A 19,734-nucleotide genomic window follows, 5' to 3' on the forward strand; every position below is an offset into this window, starting at 1 on the left:
TCATTTTGGGGAAAATCTCCAAAATACAGTATTTGCCTTCAATGCCTAATTTAACTAGACTCTTTTTCATATTTAGAAAGTATTTTGATGATGATGATAGCTACCTATTTGCAATCTGTACCATTCTGTGGATGATTAGAAGCTCTTATTGGATGTAACCACTTGTTTGGCTTTCAAGTGGCTTTCTTGAATAGAAACCTCTGAGATAAAGACAAAAAGCCAAATCAGTTTTGTTTTCTTTGGCATCTGTATTCCATGAAGATTCCAAAAAGCAAGCAGAAAAAGAACTCTGTCAAATAACCAAGTAATGCATGAGAGACCTTGTTTTAGCATTTTAAGCGTCTATGGTTACACGTGTGTTGGTGTGCTCTTTTGAGTTTCTTCTTGCTGCTTTCCACTGTCATAAATAAGGCTCTAGACTGGACTAGTTCAGACAGGATCTGAATGTGCTACTGGATCACCTCAGCTAAGTGACATTTGCTTTATTTTGCTTAACACTGAGTATTCTAATACACACGGCACAGTTTCTAACTGACTTTAGCGACCTTGCTTTGTATTTAAATTGCTGTTCTTTCTTGTGGCAGAAGAGAAACTAGACTCGTTCTAGGCTTGTGTTTCCTACTGAGGTGAATGATAATGTGTTGATATTGGTAGGGGTTCTCTATTGAAGTTTCTCTTCCTGTTTTTCATTATCATAAATAAGGTTATAAATAAGGTATTTTAGTGGAGTTTAGGGTGATGTTGCGGTTAGTGTCACAAAATGCAATGTATAGATGTATGCTTCTTGATCTGTTCGCCTTTCTCTTACATCTGTCAGACCATGTTTAGTCAGTGCTACTAGTAGAACTTACAAGTACCCACAGCTACCCACAGCTGCATGACAAAGGGCAGTGTGCTCTTGGATTACTGTCTAGTCCTTCAAGCAGCTTATAGCTACTAAAAGGTTGCTCTTAATTATACTGTTGCCATTTAGCCAATAAGCACCTGTTATTTCACATAGAAGTGCATACCACAAAGACACCGTAAATCTAGTTTTCATTACTTCTTATTAATAAATTAGAGTGTGCTTTCCTCCTTAAAATTAGCTCATTTAGCTACATGTAATTATTCTACGTCAGTGTAGTCCCAATCCTTCCAAGAATAATCCACTTTGTTACATTCCTCCACAAATCAGTGCATATAGTGGTTATTATGTGCACTTCTTAACAACATTTTCCAAATCATTGGACAAAAGAGAAAGGTCGGTCTGGTGGTTTCCCATCTTTTGTCAGCTTCTGAGCTTGGTATCATCAGACAGTGTAGTTATTGCCTTATGTTGACAGGCAACAACCTTTTTCTGAATGCAAATAATTCTGTTTGTGAAAGGCATTAATATTTAACTAATCAAGAGGTTTCCTTTCAACAAAAAACATGGATTATGAGCAGTGCACACACTTCCACCACAATCTAAACAAAGTCACCTTAAAAAATCTTATACTGAGGCTGTAAAAAATCTTTACCAAAGCCACCTAGATCTTGGAAGTCTAAATTTCAGACTAAATCCAGCGCTTCCTCTCCTTCAAGCACACCTAGAGTAAAGTGTTACCGGGTGTAAAATCACTTCACACCTACTACTCCAAACCACTGTACTAATACAAATGAATTAATGAAGAATATTCTGACAGTGAGTTGACTTTTGGGTGTCAAGACCTCTGATGCTTCTAGGGCCCTCAAGACCTTCAAGACAAACAAGTATGACTAGTATTGTGCGACCAGTGTTGGTGTGTGACTGTAGTGGATTTTGGATTGGATTTCTTCATTTAAGGTTTGGATGCTTCTATAATTTTTTTTTAATTTTGCTCTAAGTATTTATTTTAATTATTGTTTCACAATGAAGTTTTTTTCTTGGAGTTTTAAAAGTTCTTCCCTAGGGTCAGTTAGAAAACATTCCTTTTAAATTCACTGATCGAAAAGGAATGAAAATCTAGCTATTAAGTGGCAGGAGCTGAGAAATAGGATTTTTTATTTAAGGTATTTTCCTGCAAGTGCTGTGATGTCTCAGTGCATTGGATTTTTCCTCTCTACCCTTCCAATTCCCATTGTTCTTTTAAACTTGCTGCCTTTTAAGCTGTCCACCTGCAGTGTAAATGTATTCCAGTCTCATCTCATGTGCTCACTTTACTGGGCACTAAAGATAGGACTGGGAAGGCTGTCCCCTTAGAATTTTAAAGCTTGTGTTAGTTTCTATTTCATATCATCCCATTCAATTAGTGCACACTAGACGTATTCAGAGTATTAATCCCTTTTTCATCTTACTTTTAAGAGCTGTAACATCTGGGATTAATCTACCAATCACTGAAGAGCCTAGGAGTTGCATCTCAGAAATCATTTTAGAATTAGTAATTCTGTTTTGGTCCTAGTGAGAGAAGAAGCAGAGAGACATCATTTTCTTATATTTATAGAGATTAAGAGCCTAGGAGTTGCATCTCAGAAATCGTTTTAGAATTAGTACTTCTGTTTTGCTCCTAGTGAGAGAAGAAGCAGAGAGACATTATTTTCTTATATTTATAGAGACTATTAGGGGCAGCCATGGTGGTGCAGCGGTTAGCATTGCCACCTCACAGCAAGAGGTTCTCCAGTTCGATTCTCGGCTGGGGTGCCTTCTGTGCGGAGTCTGCATGTCCTCCCTGTAGTTGCGTGGGTTTCCTCCCACATCCCAAAGACATGCTGTAGGTGGATTGGACACTCTAAATTGGCCCTAGGTGTGAGTGTGTGCGTGTGTGTGCCTTCTGTGGAAGGTTGGGCGCCAGGCTGGCAACTCGACACTGTAAAACTCCACTGCCAATCATGAGCGGACAGGTGATCCGCTGTGGCAACCCCTAACTGGGAAAAAGCCGAAAGAAGAAGAAGATAGAAACTACTAATCACAGAAAGCCTGACAACTGCTTCCTAGGAGCCAGCGTGGTATTAATACTACTACTAATTTGCTCCTGGTTTGCGAAGGAGCAGAGAGACATTGATTCCTGCTGGAATATGACTGTGCAGTGTGTATGGGACTTCACTGAGTGGTCTGGTTGCAGCTTTGGTGAGAAGCTCTTCAGCTTGGATTTTTGTTGCATCCAACTGCTGTAGGTTTTATTCAGAGTATCCATCAGGAGAAGACTGTTGCTGATGTACTAAATTCAGCAACATCTGGGTTAACAGTACTTCTCAGGACACAGCTTGTTATTAGTGCTACTTTTTGCTTCTGATGAGAGAAGGTGCAAAGGATCATTAATTCCTAGATTTGTATTGCTATGTTGAGTCCAGCAAAATCAATAGTACAGATAGCACCTCCAGTAAACAACTCCAAACCTCATAGGCACTACTTCCCTTTTAGTCCATAAGGGTAAGCACCTGGAACTATGGATTAGCATTTTCCAACTGTCTCTGTATCCAGCCTTGTTGAAATGGGCATCCTGAGACAATGTAGAAACACATACAACACCCACCTACTACTTAAATAAACTAATATAGCTATATAATGTTTTTGGAGGCATAGTTATGCAAGGTTACTCTGGAACTTCTCCACATCTGACTTATTAGTAAGAAACCCCTTATCATATCATAGCTAACTATAGAACCCTTTCTATATCACTCTCTACCCATCCCTCTAACCTAACCAGTATGGTGTCCCTCTGCACTAGCCCAAACACCATTCTCCTCGGAGACTTCAGCTATCCTTCCATTAACTGGGAGACTTATACATTCTCAAACATGTATACCCAGAAATTTTTGGACTTCATCAATGCAAACTCCCTGGCCCAGTTAGTCCACACTCCCACCAGAGGCAAGAACATCCTGGACTTGGTTCTTACCAATATGGACCAACTTTACTTCCCACCAGTTGTAACTTCCTTTCTGTTCAGACTAGACAACACATCAGTCACATTAACTTTAAGACTGAAGCTGGAAGCATCTTCCAATGCCTTGGTATTCAGAAGTTATAGCAAAGCTAATCAGCTAAAACTAAGTAATGATCTGGCTAAATTCAAAAGCCTCTTCCATCTTGACAACCAGAATGCTTATGCAGAATTCTTTGCAGCTGAATTCTATGCACATGTATATAGCTGCATAGTTGCATATGTCCTGCTCAGAAGTAAATACAATGACACATTTAAAAATAAACCCTTATGGCAGAACCCTAGTATTAACAGGCTCTATATTAAATGAAAAAAAACTTATTGCATAAAAAAACAAATTTAACTTTCAATCACACTCCTGCTAAACTTAACAAGAAGCTCCAGGCCCTGATTAAGTCAGCCATTGCCAGATATGAAGTAAAACAGTCACAGAGGAAAAGCATCACCACAACGTTTTTGAAAGATCAGAAGCAATGTCCTGCACAAGTTAAAGAATATCATATACTCTAACAAAGAGAATATAGTTGATGTACTAACAGACAAATTTAGTTCAGACTTCAGCTTATCTCCTCTCTCTTTTCCCTCCTTTATTTCCAGAGCATATACCTTCATCTGCACACCCTGAAATCTCTCAAGGATAAGTCCTCAAGGCATTATCCAAAGCCAAGAACACTACTTCTCTAGGGCCAGATAACATATCATGCTGTGTACTGGTTATCCTGAAATATTTGTTCTCACCTCTACCCTACAAAAAGTTATTTAGTATCAGCCTCTAAACAGGCTTCATGTCAGGTGAATGGAAGATAATAAAAGTCACCCCCCTTGCCCAAAAGTAGGGTAATTATAGACTCATAAGCCTGACCAGCCTCATTTGTAAGGCTATGGAAAGGATCATGATGAAATTAATACATAAAGGCATATGAGGCATATATAACCTACAAACTCTCAACTTAAGAAAATACAGATCCATTAAGGGCAGATTGTGCCTTCTTAACCAGGTCAACTTCTTCAAGAAGTTTTTCTGAACAATAGATGTGAGCAAATCAGTACACAGTGTATATCTAGACCTCACAAAGGCATTCAGCACCATCTCACACTCAGGTATCATAGATAAACTCTTCCAGCTAAATGTAAATCCTTATGTGACTCACTGGATAGAAAACTGACTCAGAAATAGAACCCAGAAACGTATGGAGGGGGTTTCTCCCTCCTCCAAAATACCTGTCACTAGCAGTGTACCTCAGAGTTCAATCCTTGGACCACTCCTTTTTGATATTTTCTTCTTGGAGGTCAAGACAAATATTAAGAGTTTATGGCTGACCAAGTTTGTAGACAACTGTAAACTTGGTGCTATCAAAAACTCCCTACAGGATATCAGAATCCTTCAAAAGGGTCTTTGCAAACAAATAGCTGATGTCAAAACCATGGACTAAAACTAAATGCCAAGAAATGTATAATCATATCCTTTGACATGCATGACTTACTTTGTATCTACCACATTGACAATGTAGCTGTGAAAGTTAGTATAATAGTCATGGATCTGGGAAACTATGTGAACAATGTCCTTTGATCACTATGTATCCACTGTGTAAGGGAGTCCATTTTCATCACACAACATATATCTAAACAAATGGTGAGCAACTCCAAAGATGCAATCTCTCCACTGCACTTAGCTCTCATCAGGCCAATCACTGAATATAATTTCCATTCAGTATGCACCTGTCCAAACATTTATCACAACTAGAGCAGCCACAATGCCTTCTCACTAAAAAATCAAGGGCCTAAATCAGAAAAAACACACAGACCGTCTCAAAACCTTGTCCCTCTTTTTGGTATTATACAGGCTAATAACAGGCAACCTCTACCTCATGTATAAAGTTTCAGCAGACCCAATCCTGTCAAACCTATTACAGATCTGTAAGTGAAATGGTAGCAGGAACACCCCATCAAGGGATCTAAATCTCTTTTGGAACATAAACACAACATGCTGGAGTGATAGGTATGTATCTTCAATGGAACTGTCTTCCACTCCAGTAAGGCAATGTACTTCTCATACTTTATTCAACTGTAATTTAAATGAATATCAGAAACTACAAATTCAGTACCAGTTTAGCAACATTGCTACTCATGGTTAGGGTCAACAAGTAGATGTCCCAAAATATCCTTGTTCTGTATGCCTTTGGGTTATTCGTATGTAAAATATGAAGGCTAAAAGCTACCAATGGAATGCAAGGCTTGGCTTCTTACGATCCTCACAGATCAGTAGCCTAGTAAGTACCTGTGAACCTATGAACAACATGGCGGTGCTCCATGTCAGTCTGGATGACATGATACCCAAAACCCTAAGGGATATCAGTGAGATATTTCTGAGCTCTCCATGCATGTCAGAAAATGCCGGAAAGACTGCGGTACTAAGCAGAATCTAACCTTAGCCAAGAATGATGCCAAGGTACAAGAAGAGGACTGATTTCAACAATTGATTGATTAACTGGTATCATTTAATGGGGATCCAGAATGTGACAGCATGGGATGAACTGCAGCATGGCCCTAGTTGCTTTGCCAAGGATGGCTTGTACCTCTCTTACCAAGGTTTCCACATACTGGCTAAAGTATTTGCTGACCCCACAGACCAAGATTCACCTAATGGATTTACCAGCCTAAAAATACTAAATAAAGCACTGGATAAAATCAGTGAGATACTGCTCAACACTAGGAGTCTACACATTTTCCAGTCTTGAAGCCCTCCTGCATTTGTCGTACATTGATGTGTGTATTATTACTGAGATCTGGTTTAAGAGTGCAGTAAGCACCCCTCTATACCAGGGTGTTATGCCTACCACAACTTTAGACCAAATGGGAACTGTGATGGAGCATCCATATTTGTTAAAGACTGTATTACCTCAAGTCAGGTTCTGACAGAACCATCAAACTTATTGAGATTCAACTCACTTTAAATAAAAACAATTGTCAGAACATAGCATGTTATAGGATCCCTTCAATGACTCCCTGAAAATCATGTCCATTTCTTAAATACATTGGATGAACTTCAAATACAAACAAAAACTCTATCATCTTGGGAGACTTTAACTACTGCTCAATAAACTGGGAGACCTTTACCTGAAATGTAGGCTATACTTTAATCTTCCTCAGTTTCATAAACAAAAGCTCCCAGGATCAAATATTCAAAAGGATTACTAGAGGTCAAACTGTTCTTGACCTGGTCCATACAAATATAACATCTATAACCATTATACCACTATTATACCCTTCCTCAGTCAACTCTGACTACAAATTGGTAAACTTCTCTTTCAAAATTCCTAAACCAGCAGATGCAAAATCAACATACTCCAAAGACTTCAAATGTAGAAATGTCCTACTATTCTAATATGAAGTTTAAAAGTTCAGGTATAGTTGTTACCTCCAAAAAGTAGTTATGCAAATAAATTTTATGCTCACCAAGAAAACTGTATAAATCTGTCAGTCTCTCCCAAAACTAAATAAAATGGGAAGGGTAAGAGCAAACCAGGTTGCTGGTACACATGTATAAATAAAGATTACAATAACAGAAACCACTCATTAGAAAATATAGCAAAAGTAAAGAACCACAAATCAAGGTCAATATGAAAAGATTATCCAAGGTACTGAAAAATACTATCACAAAAACAAAGGCTTCCCTAAGTTTATACTTAGACTGACATGAAAATTTAAGGATAATTACAAATCCATTTTTTCAAATAATTTAACCAAACAAGAGTATGAAACCTTAGACTCATTAAGGATGAATACTCAAATCAGGGTTATGAAACCTGACAAGAGGGGAGGGGTAGTCATATATGACAAGATGCAATACATCATGAAAATGCATGATATATTGCATAAATCAGGTAATTATGAGACTATTTCTATTAATGAAGTAAATATTGCATAGCAGAGAATTGACTCATATCTAGAAGAATTTTTAATAGACGGAAGGATATCTGGAGAAATACATAGTTATCTTAGAGTAAAACTTCCTATAATGGCTACCCTGATAGGAATACCTAAGATACATAAAGATACTAGTAACCCCCCATTTAGACCAATTGTGTCAGGTAATCGAGCCAAAACATACCCCATAGGTAAATACATTGACATCATGTTAAAACACGTTTACAAGAAAATCCCACATATGGTCAAAGATTCGTGGGAATCTTTGAGTATGTATCCTATAACTTTCTGGAAGGAGGAGAACTGTTTCGTCACTATAGATGTAATAGATTTATTCTCATGCATCCCTAAACAAGCAGGATTAGATGCATTCGCTAATAGTATTTTTAAACATTCAGAACTGGAATGGGATGAGAGTTGCCTCATAACTGAATGTATGTCTATGGTTTTGGATAATAATTTCATTTATTTTGAAGGAGAATATTTTAGGCAGACAAAAGGTGTAGCAATGGGGGCCGCTTGTGCCCCCATATTTGCCAACATGGTGATGCTCGACTGGGAAGAAACCATTCTTTTTCCCAGTCGTTGGTACAAGAGCATTCTCCATTATTCAAGATTTTTGGATGACATACACTTAATATGGGATGGTACCAAAGATGAATTGGATAGATTCATTGAATTTTTGAACAACAGTAGTGATTTTCTAAAATTCACTTATTCAAAGAGTTTAGAAGGTATAGCATACCTCAACACCTACATATACGAAGACAAGGGTGAACTAAAATCCAAAATTTATAGAAAAAATACATTTTCCAATGACTATTTAGCCTATGACAGTTGTCCCCCATTAGATTAAAGCAGAACATATTTAAGGGTCAATGTATTCGTGCATCACGGATGACATCTGACTACAGGATTATGAAGGATGAAATTGATTAATTAACTGGATTATTCAAAGACAGAGGATACCCAATCAAAATGTTGAATGAAGTAGGGAAATATGTGATCAATGAGTGGGGCAAAAAATACAAACCCTTATTTGGTTCAGGACGAATTAATTATAATAGAAGTTCAAATTTCAATAACCCAAAGGAGCTATCTGGATATCAACGGGCATTAATATTATGTTATAGTCCCATATCTGATAAAATAATAGACATAGTTAATAAATTTTGGTATTTGTTATATTCTGATGCCAATGTTAAAGAAATTGTAGGTAGTAGACCTGGAATAGTGTACAAAATGGGGGACAATATTAAGAAAATTTTACAAAAAAACCCCAGAGATGGTATGAAAAACATGCAAAACATGAACATTATTGATAGGAGGGTTTCCATGGAAGGTACTAGAAAATGTGGAGCATGTAATCAATGTAAATACATTCTAGAGGTGAACAAACTGTGTATTTATAATGATTACAAACAAGTCGTCAAACCAAAAAAGGGCAATTGTAATACAAAGATGGTAATATATATCGCAAAGTGTGGGGCATGTACATGTTTTTATGTCGGTAAGACTGAGAGAAATTTCAGAAAGCGTATATATAACCACATTTATAGTATAACAAAAAAAGATTCTACCAATGCACTTTCTAGACACGTAGAAAAAATGGGGATTAACCATGAATTCAAATTTGCCATATTAGATATTATATACAGCAATCCAAAAGGAGGGGATGTTAAGAAACTGTTGAATTTTAAGGAAATATGGTGGCAATTGTATTTAGATGCAACAAACCCACCGGGTTTGAATGATTTTATTTCTTGTAAACCTATTTTGGAGATGGAAAACTGACAGACAATAGGTACATGAACGTCAACAAATGTGTTTAATTATGAATATATACACAAAGATTGTAGTTCATACATTTTATGGATTTCTTATGGACCGAGATATTTTATTTCGTATGTGTAAAACATATTACATTCCATTTTTATATTGAATGTGTAGCATATTAATTCCTGAACACTCATTTTTACCAGTTCTCACTAGTGTTTATACTTGGTTCAGCAATATGAGAAGCATACCAGTGTCAGTGTTATACGTAGTTACATTTTAGCATAGTGTTTTTTAAGCGCTTTTTTATATACAAATACAAACCTTCTTAACATATATAACATAACTCATTTTTTTAAAAAGATTTTTTTACAACAAATGGTTTTAAAGAAAAAGAAAATATTCTTAGGTTATTGATCCAAATGGAATTTTTTCATGGAATACTACTTGACACAAGTTGTATCTTTAAGTACACGTCACAGGCGATTTTTTCGAGCCAAGTTTGAATATTTAATGGTATCTGCACTGTACAATAGTGTTCTGAAGAAGCTCACATAGTGAGTGAAAGCGCTTAAACTTTTTCAAACTTGTACCAGGTTCTCAGTTTTTATTTTGTTGTCCACAATAAAAACCTAAACATTTCGAGGGAGTTGTGCACTTATTGGGATCGTCCTGAATACACATTAATATTCCAAAGACTTCAAATGTAGAAATGTCCTACTATTCTAATATGAAGTTTAAAAGTTCAGGTATAGTTGTTACCTCCAAAAAGTAGTTATCAAATAAATTTTATGCTCATCAAGAAAACTGTATAAATCTGTCAGTCTCTCCCAAAACTAAACAAAATGGGAAGGGTAAGAGCAAACCAGGTTGCTGGTCCACATGTATAAATAAAGATTACAATAACAGAAACCACTCATTAGAAAATATAGCAAAAGTAAAGAACCACAAATCAAGGTCAACATGAAAAGATTATCCAAGGTACTGAAAAATACTATCACAAAAACAAAGGCTTCCCTAAGTTTATACTTAGACTGACATGAAAATTTAAGGATAATTACAAATCCTTTTTACTTGCATAAAAAAACATTTTCAAAATAAAACCCAGCATTGCTCTGAACTTATTCATAATGGCACTGCCTGCTCTGATCTAGCAGATATTACAAATATATTAGCAAATTAATTAAATGCAAATTTCACCTCAGAGACATCAATGCAAATCCTCTAGCTATCATCACAAAAGCACATTTGTTAAACATATTTTCCAAAACAAGAAATATATCCTCTGTGGAGACACACTAAACATGAAGGAGAACCCCTTCTTACAGCTATTCATCTTGAGCTCATTCACTGTCTTTGTATTCAAATCAGTGGTGGCTGGTGGCTTCAAATCAATGGCCCTGGGTGCCAAACTGTCATTTTGAGAGTCCAATCAAGACAAAATGAAGTGTATTAGAAAAATATTCCAATGCATTGGCTGCATGACAGCTTACTTAATATCTAGATGGAAACAAAAAGGTTGTGAGGCATGAAAAAAGAAATTACTTTTTAAACACATTACTGGAATGCCAGTCAAAATCAAGTATAAAAAAAAACAAGCAGCACTCAATTCAAATCACTTCTCCTTGCACTGCAGTTCTAATTATAATTTATATTCAGCTTTATAAAAGTACCAAGTAGCATGCTGAAAGTAGCAATCTCTGTGATACTTCCACTTGTAAAAATGTTTCTTATCCAAAAAAGGTGCTATCTGACAACAACTATCTACTTGTTTCATGGGGAAAACATGATCAAAGTAAAAAATAAACAGCAAACAAGCTCAAGATAAATTGCTTAAATGATTGCTGCACAAGTAATGGACCACACATGATAGATTGGCATTCTGTTTAGTTTACGGGCATAGCCTGCAAAGATGACTGCAAGTCTCCAACAAATGTAATGAGCTTCTGAAAATACTGTAATCCTGTCCTTTATTACAAATATTGTCATATGCATTTCAATAGCTATGGTTTATACACAATCTAGTTATGTAAATATTCTCTCTACATGGCAACAACAAAAAGGCTTTCAATGTTGGCAATTCTTTAACAGTATGCTTATTAAAGCTTACTTGCATCTTACAGTCTCAGACAAGCTTACCTGATGATCATTAAAGCATTGCTACTTAAACACATGCATTTTCTGAATAAGAAGAAGCATAAATCAACAGTATAAAAATATGACAGAAAACCAGAACATTCTGCAAAATCAAGGACAGATGAAAAGCCACTGTAGTACTTGTGTGTCTACTTTGGATGAGAGGATACTCTGTACACTTACACTGCATAACTGCTTCTTGCCTTGCTTGGACACATCCAGAGTCACTACATGGGGGAGTGGGGTGCATCAAGTATGTCACAATTTGGAATGTCCCTGGCTGATGGTGATGGCCCTGACACATTTGTCATACCTCTCAACCTCAAAGCGAGAAATCTGGACAAAGCCATAAATAGAAGCTGGACAAAGGCCCAAAAATAAGGACAATTTTTAAATATTGCTCTTATAAACTTAGAAAGATAATAGAATAGTAGGTCTTGCATTAGTATGAATTTTCTGAAGGGTATGAAATCTGAAACTCAAATGTCTGTCATTATTTTCTAACTTCAATATTTAATGATTTGCCACTAATTTGCCAGAAAACCATAATTTTATGAAAAACGGACCAAAAATGTGATGCAAAAATATAAAATAGCCACACAATACAGCTGGGAATCTGTCAAAGAAGGGACACATTTTTAATATTACTACTGTTAACTTGAGCAGCTGACAAAATAAGAGAATCTACATGCATTTCTGAAATTAAAAGTAATCTATTACTCTGATTATTACAATTATTAATTAATTGTAAACCCTCCAAGTTTTCTTCCAAATTTGCCATTTTGTGGAGGGGTTATTAGGGGGAGAGCAACATTTTGAGCCAAAATCAGGGACAGTTGAGAGGTTTGGATATACCAAATTCTATAAAGTGATTTATTTGCTCGTACCTCTCAACCTCTTAATGCAGGAAATCTGGGCAAGGCTAAATATATTGGGGGAACATACAAACAGTACTAACAATTGCTATTGTATAGTCTTAAACAGTTGACAGAATAACAGGTCTTGCTTTAGCATGCATTTTTCTGAAGGGTATGAAGTCTGAAATTCAATGTATGTCATTATTTAGTGATTTGCCAGAAAACCACAAATGTTATGAGGAACAAACCAAAAATAAGAAGCAAAAATCTACTCATTCTGCAAAACTCTGGACAGTTGAGAGGTATAGTTCAGCCGAGGCTGAGTTTGCCACCCTTCCCTCACAAAATCATGGTCAAATGGAACTTCCCCCCCTGCTGCTGTTCGAATGTCCCATTAGTTGGCTATTTTGCCCCATTTACCATAAACACTATAATGTGCATACTGCTTTACTGCTACGATGATTTGGATTTAATTTAAAAGTTTTATTTTACATTTTACAGCACAAACATTAATAGACATCTGCTAAACAAAGCAATGCAGTTTTACAATGAAAATAGACTTAGTATTAAAACTTCTCTGTCCTTGAAACTCGCACTCATTGAAACAGCATCAAAACCCACATTCAAAGAAAATACATTTGGCCAGTGGCAGATAAAGATTAACTTCGGGCTGTTTTCAAATCATAGGCCCCTTGTACAGGAAACATACATGTGTTCTTTGATACACCTTCCTGATTGTATTAAATTATATTCCTTATATAATACAGTACAGTTGTTAGACGGCATTTTAAATTTATTGTTTTGAACATTTTTCCAGTAAACAATGAAACAAAATTCATGCACCAATAATGACAAAACTGCCCAATTCAGAACATTTCCATCATAAAAGTCTACTCAAACTTCTACAATCCACCAGTATCAGTAAATATGCACAATCTCTGCAGAAGTAAAAGTCATCTAAATAATTCCACATTAAAGAGATCTGTAACTAATGAAGAGGTTGCTGCTAGCACACAACTTTATATTTCATTGTTTTATCTACAAATAAAGTGCCTATTGCTCTTGAGGAATAAATTGCCTATGCTGCATTAAAAATGATAAGCTAGTAATATTGCAATAGGGAATGGGTAGCAAACTGATAACAGGCTCATTGTTACTAGGTATCTCCACCAGAGGACATTCTCAAGACTGCAGCAACCACCCCCTTTAATAGTACAGCACAGTACAGTAATGCATCTATATACTGTGGGAGTAGAACCCACAGTCTTTTGCATTAAAAGCAAGTACACTACCTGTTGTGCTATTAACAATGCAAGCTGACATAGCATAAACAGCACTAAACTTCTCTTCAAGCTCTCAGCTCCTTGCAAAATGCACTCGACATTCAACTGTATCTTTCAACTTTGAAGCGCAAGAAATATGGTAAAAGCCAAAATGTATTGGGGAGACAAAAGTCCAAAAACTAGGGACACATTTTAAACATTGCTTGCATAATCTTGGAAAGTTGCTAGAATAAAATGATGTGTTACCACCATGCATTTCACTGCGACGTCTTGAACCTAGGGCCCTGTGCACTACAGTCAGAGCAACATACCACTATGCCAAATCAGCTGTTTCTTGAAAGACAGGTAGACTGAAACTTAAATGGCTATCATTTAGTGAATTCAGTCTTCACCATAGCTCTCAACTCCTTAGCACAAAACACCTAGACAAAGCCAATAATGAGGGAATACAGCCCCCAAACATATTCAGTTAATTCAGTTCTCACCATACCTCTCAACCTGCTAGCACAAAAAACCTGGACAAAGCCAATAATGGGGGAATACAGTCCCAAAAATAGGGACACATTTCAAATATTGATCTTATAAACAGGAAATTACTAGAATAAAAGGCTTTGTATTACCATGTACTTTCTGAAGAATATGAAGTCTGAATTTCAAATGCCTGCCATTATTTAGTGAATTCAAAATCCAGAAAATACACAGATTTTATGAGGAACAGAACAAAATATGAGGCAAAAATATCACAAGTGGTGGTGAGTAGGGAATTCAAGTTCTTGCTACCTACTCCCAAGATACAGGGTTTCAGTCTAGCTACCAGGTATATTTTCTGACTTCTTTCTAGCTACTGGGGCATTTCACTCTCTCACACACACACACACACACACACACACACACACACACACACACACACACACAAACACACACACACGCACGCATGCACGCACGCACACACGGACACACACACACACACACACACACACACACACACACACACACACACACACACACATATCCATACCCTTTGTTAGTATAAACAAATACCTGCAGAGTTTCAGTCCAAAACTGCAGCAGCACAGTTTCAAAATGAAAGCCCCATGAGAAAGAGCCAAAGTCCTGTCCTTCCTGCGAGAGAAGGCTCCAGCCTGCAGATGTTGCAGTCTGATCTCTTCCAGTCTATGCAGTTGTAACTGCATAGACTTCTGGGATCTCTGTATGCAGAATGGTGTGTTCCTAATCCGGACTGGTTCACCAGCAGTCCAGATTCCTGTGTGAATGAGTGGGTTCCAGGAAAGTCTGGTATTCATGTTTGGTTTTTTTTTTTTTAGTTTTTCCTTTTAATCTTAAATTTTGTTTTTATTTGCTGGAGGGGCTGCAGTCCTGCTATCCAATAGCATGAACTACCACTGACTCAAAGTCTGTCTCACAGAAGTTGTGATGCTCTCCAAAAAAGTAGCCCCACCACAGACACCCAGGTTTTACAGACCCAGCAGCTTGACAAGCCTCACTTCTAAGGCAATGAAATAAGTCATAGCAGACCTGATAAACTAGGATATAAAAAGTCATATAAAACTTGACTCCCTACTGGTTGGCTCTGTTTTGTCTGGGGTTGTGTCATTTTTATTTTTTTATTTTATTTTTTTATTTTATTTATCATTTGTTGAACGGGAAAGTCCGACTAGGTTCCACAGAGCCTGTTTGCAGCGGAGGCCCGGGGAGAAATTTTCCAGAGTTCACAGGGTTATTAAGCTTTTTTTCTTCATGAGGCCTTATTTGGATTTGGAACTGTTATAACTTTGGCTGATTCACTTGGTGAATTATTACATCATGAAACAACAGCTGAACAATACCATCTTGAACCCCTCTCTACAGGAAGATTGAACTTTATTTTATATGGACATACGGACATGGTGACTATCTGATTATATAATTTTTCAAATGTATTCTATGTGATTTTTCATGGTTTATATCGCATGCGGTTTATACTGGACATTGTGGAGAAAGGACTGGCATATTATGATATATGAACAACATATGCAGGTTGATTTAAGGTAAATCCTGACCACTAAGTTTGTAGTGGTCCAAGTTGTGTTTATATTTATTATTTAGCAATGCCCTACTACCAATTGGTATTGCCTGCATTTAATATTTAAAACCTGTTTAACTTCTTAGATTACAGGGATATATGATCTCTAGTTTTTTCAACCAAATATGGCTTATGCTTGATCTTTTGGAATAATTAACAATCTATTATTTATTTCTATACATTAGTCATGTACGGGGAATTGGTTAATATAGAACCTGGCCACCAATGTTCATAATGGTCAAGGTTGTGTTTGCAGTTACGAATTTGCAATATGGTATTGTAGTATTCATGTTGCTAATATTTAATATTTAACTTCTATTTTAGTTTGATTTTTGAACAGATCATAGTGGTACACATGTGTAGCTGATCAGGACTTGTTGATTTCTCAACAAGACCAATTGGGATAATATTTACATATACATGATTGACACGTTTCATGTCTACATTGGGATCCAGTCTTTTATGTGTCTCATAAAATTGTTCACACCTATTTTTTCACTTATATAGGGGAACGTAGCACTGTAGTAACAATTGCTGTATATTTATATAGTGATTTGGAGATCAGTGGGTCATTGACTTACAAATATATTAGTAATGGGCAAACATGCTCACATATTCTGGCAAGTGTAAGGGCTATTATGGTTCCTTTATTAATGATATTTCACTTTTTGGGGGGTTATATATTGGTATATGCCATTAACTGCCATATACTATCCAATTGCGATCTTGTGCTTTGGGAAACATAGCATTGCATGGAGGCCAGTTTTTGGTGTTTATTGATAACTGCATTGTTGGAAGGAATTTCTCCTTGAGGATACACAGCGGCTACTGTTGCTCCCCTTAATTTGATCTTTTTTCACATTTAGGACTGGACCTGATGTAGTAGAGTCTATATAAGGAAATTAAGCACATTCAAGTGCAATTAACCATATTATTCTGTATCCCACTATGATGTTCTTTTACATTATTTCTTGATCTCATTCTGGCATCCCTGCATTATTGGTCTGTGATAACATATATAGGGCTTTTCACGTTATTTTTTAACCAATTTCATTTGGGTATCCCAATATTATTGGTTTGTGCTTACACATATATGTTCTTTGGGGAGAATTTATAATACTTTTATTTACTGTAGAATTTTCTTTATTACCATTATTAGGTGATCAGGTTTTGACCAGTTATATAAACTATGGATCTTAAGATCTTACAAGGTCTCTCAGCTGATAGAGATGATCTGGGGACATTTGGACTGGGATCCCAGACCAGAGCAAATGAGATATCTAATTTGAATGAGCCAGATACCGTATGTATTTCCATTTTTCAAAAATTAACCAAAAGTATGCACACATTAAGGATAAATGTTTGGCATTTAAAATTGTTTAAGACATATCAAGCAAAGGGGATCTCACCAAGGGGTCTTAGGGTAGGATTCAACCACTAGTTGCTAATATAGATGAGAATTTATCAGAACAATGGGCTCTTGCCCAACAGAGGGCATCTATGAGTTTTGTTGATGTATTAACATATAGGTCTAGCGACCAATGTATTTTGGAGGAGGCAGCCATTTGTCAGGAAACTAAGAAATATGAGGGACAGCAATGTTAGCAAAGAACTACTGATTTTGGAAAAAGAGCTCAAGGATAAGAGAGTGGATAAATTTAACAAAAATATGGGAGAGGGTGCTGCACCTCCTAATTTTTGCTACAATTTTCTTCCTTTTGTTACACAGCCTATTGATGTTGTGATTCCACCATGTTGTATGTTTTTTGTTAGTTTTGTACTTCTTCCTGGTGGGTACACCTGCCTCTATGTAGCTATTAACATGCTTGTACAGGGTTTCTGTGAATAGTTCTGCAAAGGCAGCAGTGTTCTCAGGGTTTATAGAGGCATGACATTTTGCCAGATTATCACATAATAGCAGGAAGTTAGCCTTAGAGTAGTTCCTGAATATTCCAGGTTTAACTGGGGGTCCAAGTTTTATTTTCACTTCAAAGGAGACCATCTTGTGGTCTGACCTTACCAGGGAAGACATTACAGTACAGGGTGTGCAGCAGTCTCCTATATTAGTGAGGACCAGATCCAGTATAGTTGCACCCCTGATTGGTGTATTGACAAGCTGGTCCAGGGAGTTTTATTTTTATTTTATTTTAATTTGTTTACTGAGAAAGTCCGACTGGAACAAGGTCCATTTACAGTGGAGGCCAGGGGAGAAAAGCTCCATAACATAACAACAAATACAAAAAAATCACAAGTAAATTACAGGAAATTTCTGTGCAGTGGCATATATACAGTCAGGGAGATATATTGTACACAGTTTGAACTTAAGCAAGCTTAGTATATATATGTATATATATATATATATATATATATAGATAGATAGTAAGCCTTGGATGTCGCTATTGGTGGAACAAAGCATAAAAGGTAAAAGAATGCAACCAAGAAAATGTATGCTATTCTGCAGATGTGTCACAGTGTGAGACAGTTTGTAGGTTAGTAGTCCCCGAAAGGGCGTATTTGAGTAGTACAAATTAGCTGAGGTAAGCAGTGAAGAGATGAGGGGTGGAAGATTTGGAGGAGAGCAGGAAAGCTTTTATGTGATGCAAGGACAGAGCCATGAATACAAGAGGTGTGACTTAAGTGTCTTCTTGAAAATTGAGATGGATGGTGCTGAGGAGATATTTTGGGGGTGGTTATTCCATTCTCTAACAATGGTGTGAGAGAAAAGACTCTTTCCTGTGGGTTTTAGTTTAGAGAGTAATTTTCTAACTGTGGAGGTTGGTACAGGTGAGATTGTAAAGGTGGGTATGTTAGTTTGTTCTACAGTTGGGTTGGATTTAGAGCTATTGCTCGATAGTTGGGTAGATAAAGTGAGTATAGATTCTGTGAAATGATGGTTGAATCGGGAAGCTGTGCTATCATTATCAGAATTGTTGTTGGGAGATGGGGTGGTGGTTTTGCTGGGTTTTAGGAGCACATTGATGGCCTGCCAGAACTTGGGGGTTACTGGAATGCTTGTTTTGGATGTCTAGGAAGTAGTTTTTTTATCTAGTTTTGTTTGGGTTTTGGCCTTATTTTGTAGTTCTTGATAATTTTGTCTGTCTTGGATAGTGTTATTCTTTTTCCAGTTTTTCCAGGCATTCCCCAGGATTCATGAAGCTTGCGCCAGTTGCAGGCGTAGCGTCGGCGTTCCAACATCAAATATGGCCGACGAACGAGCCAGGTACAAGCTGTTTCCACGTGCACTACCTGCGTACGCTATGCCCGCATAGCTCCCGGGCCCTGTATGCTAATTACGCCATGAGCAGCAGTGTAGCATGCAAATGAAGTTATGTAGCGATCCAGGAAGTGGTGCAGGCATAGTGTAAGCATGCAGAAATGTAAACCATAAAAAACGGTTTACATTTTTGCAAACATAAAATTGGAGCCATGACAGCTGACCAAACACATGTATTATATTGTTAATATATGCCAATGGTAAAAAAAAAAAAAAAAAACACGTATAAAATATAAAAATAACATTTAATTTTTTTTTCGCGAAGTTTAAGCACAGGGCAGCGGCGTGCAAACAGGATCTCAAGGAAAACAGAAAAATATAGAATAAAACTGCAATGTAACACATATCATGATTTCCCCATAATAGTCAATGGCAGGCATGCTACACCACACTATGGTGCAAGGGTTGCTAAGGGGCTGTGACAGTGTTATGCACGGTAGCTAGGAATTAGTAGGCAATGCCATGCAAATGAGAGGAGTAATAGTGAATCACAGATTCCCCACTGGTGTAAGGATGC

The sequence above is a fragment of the Protopterus annectens genome, chromosome 12.part0, assembly GCF_019279795.1.
Source record: "Protopterus annectens isolate FY-2018-M chromosome 12.part0, PAN1.0, whole genome shotgun sequence".
NCBI classification, from domain to species: domain Eukaryota; kingdom Metazoa; phylum Chordata; order Ceratodontiformes; family Protopteridae; genus Protopterus; species Protopterus annectens.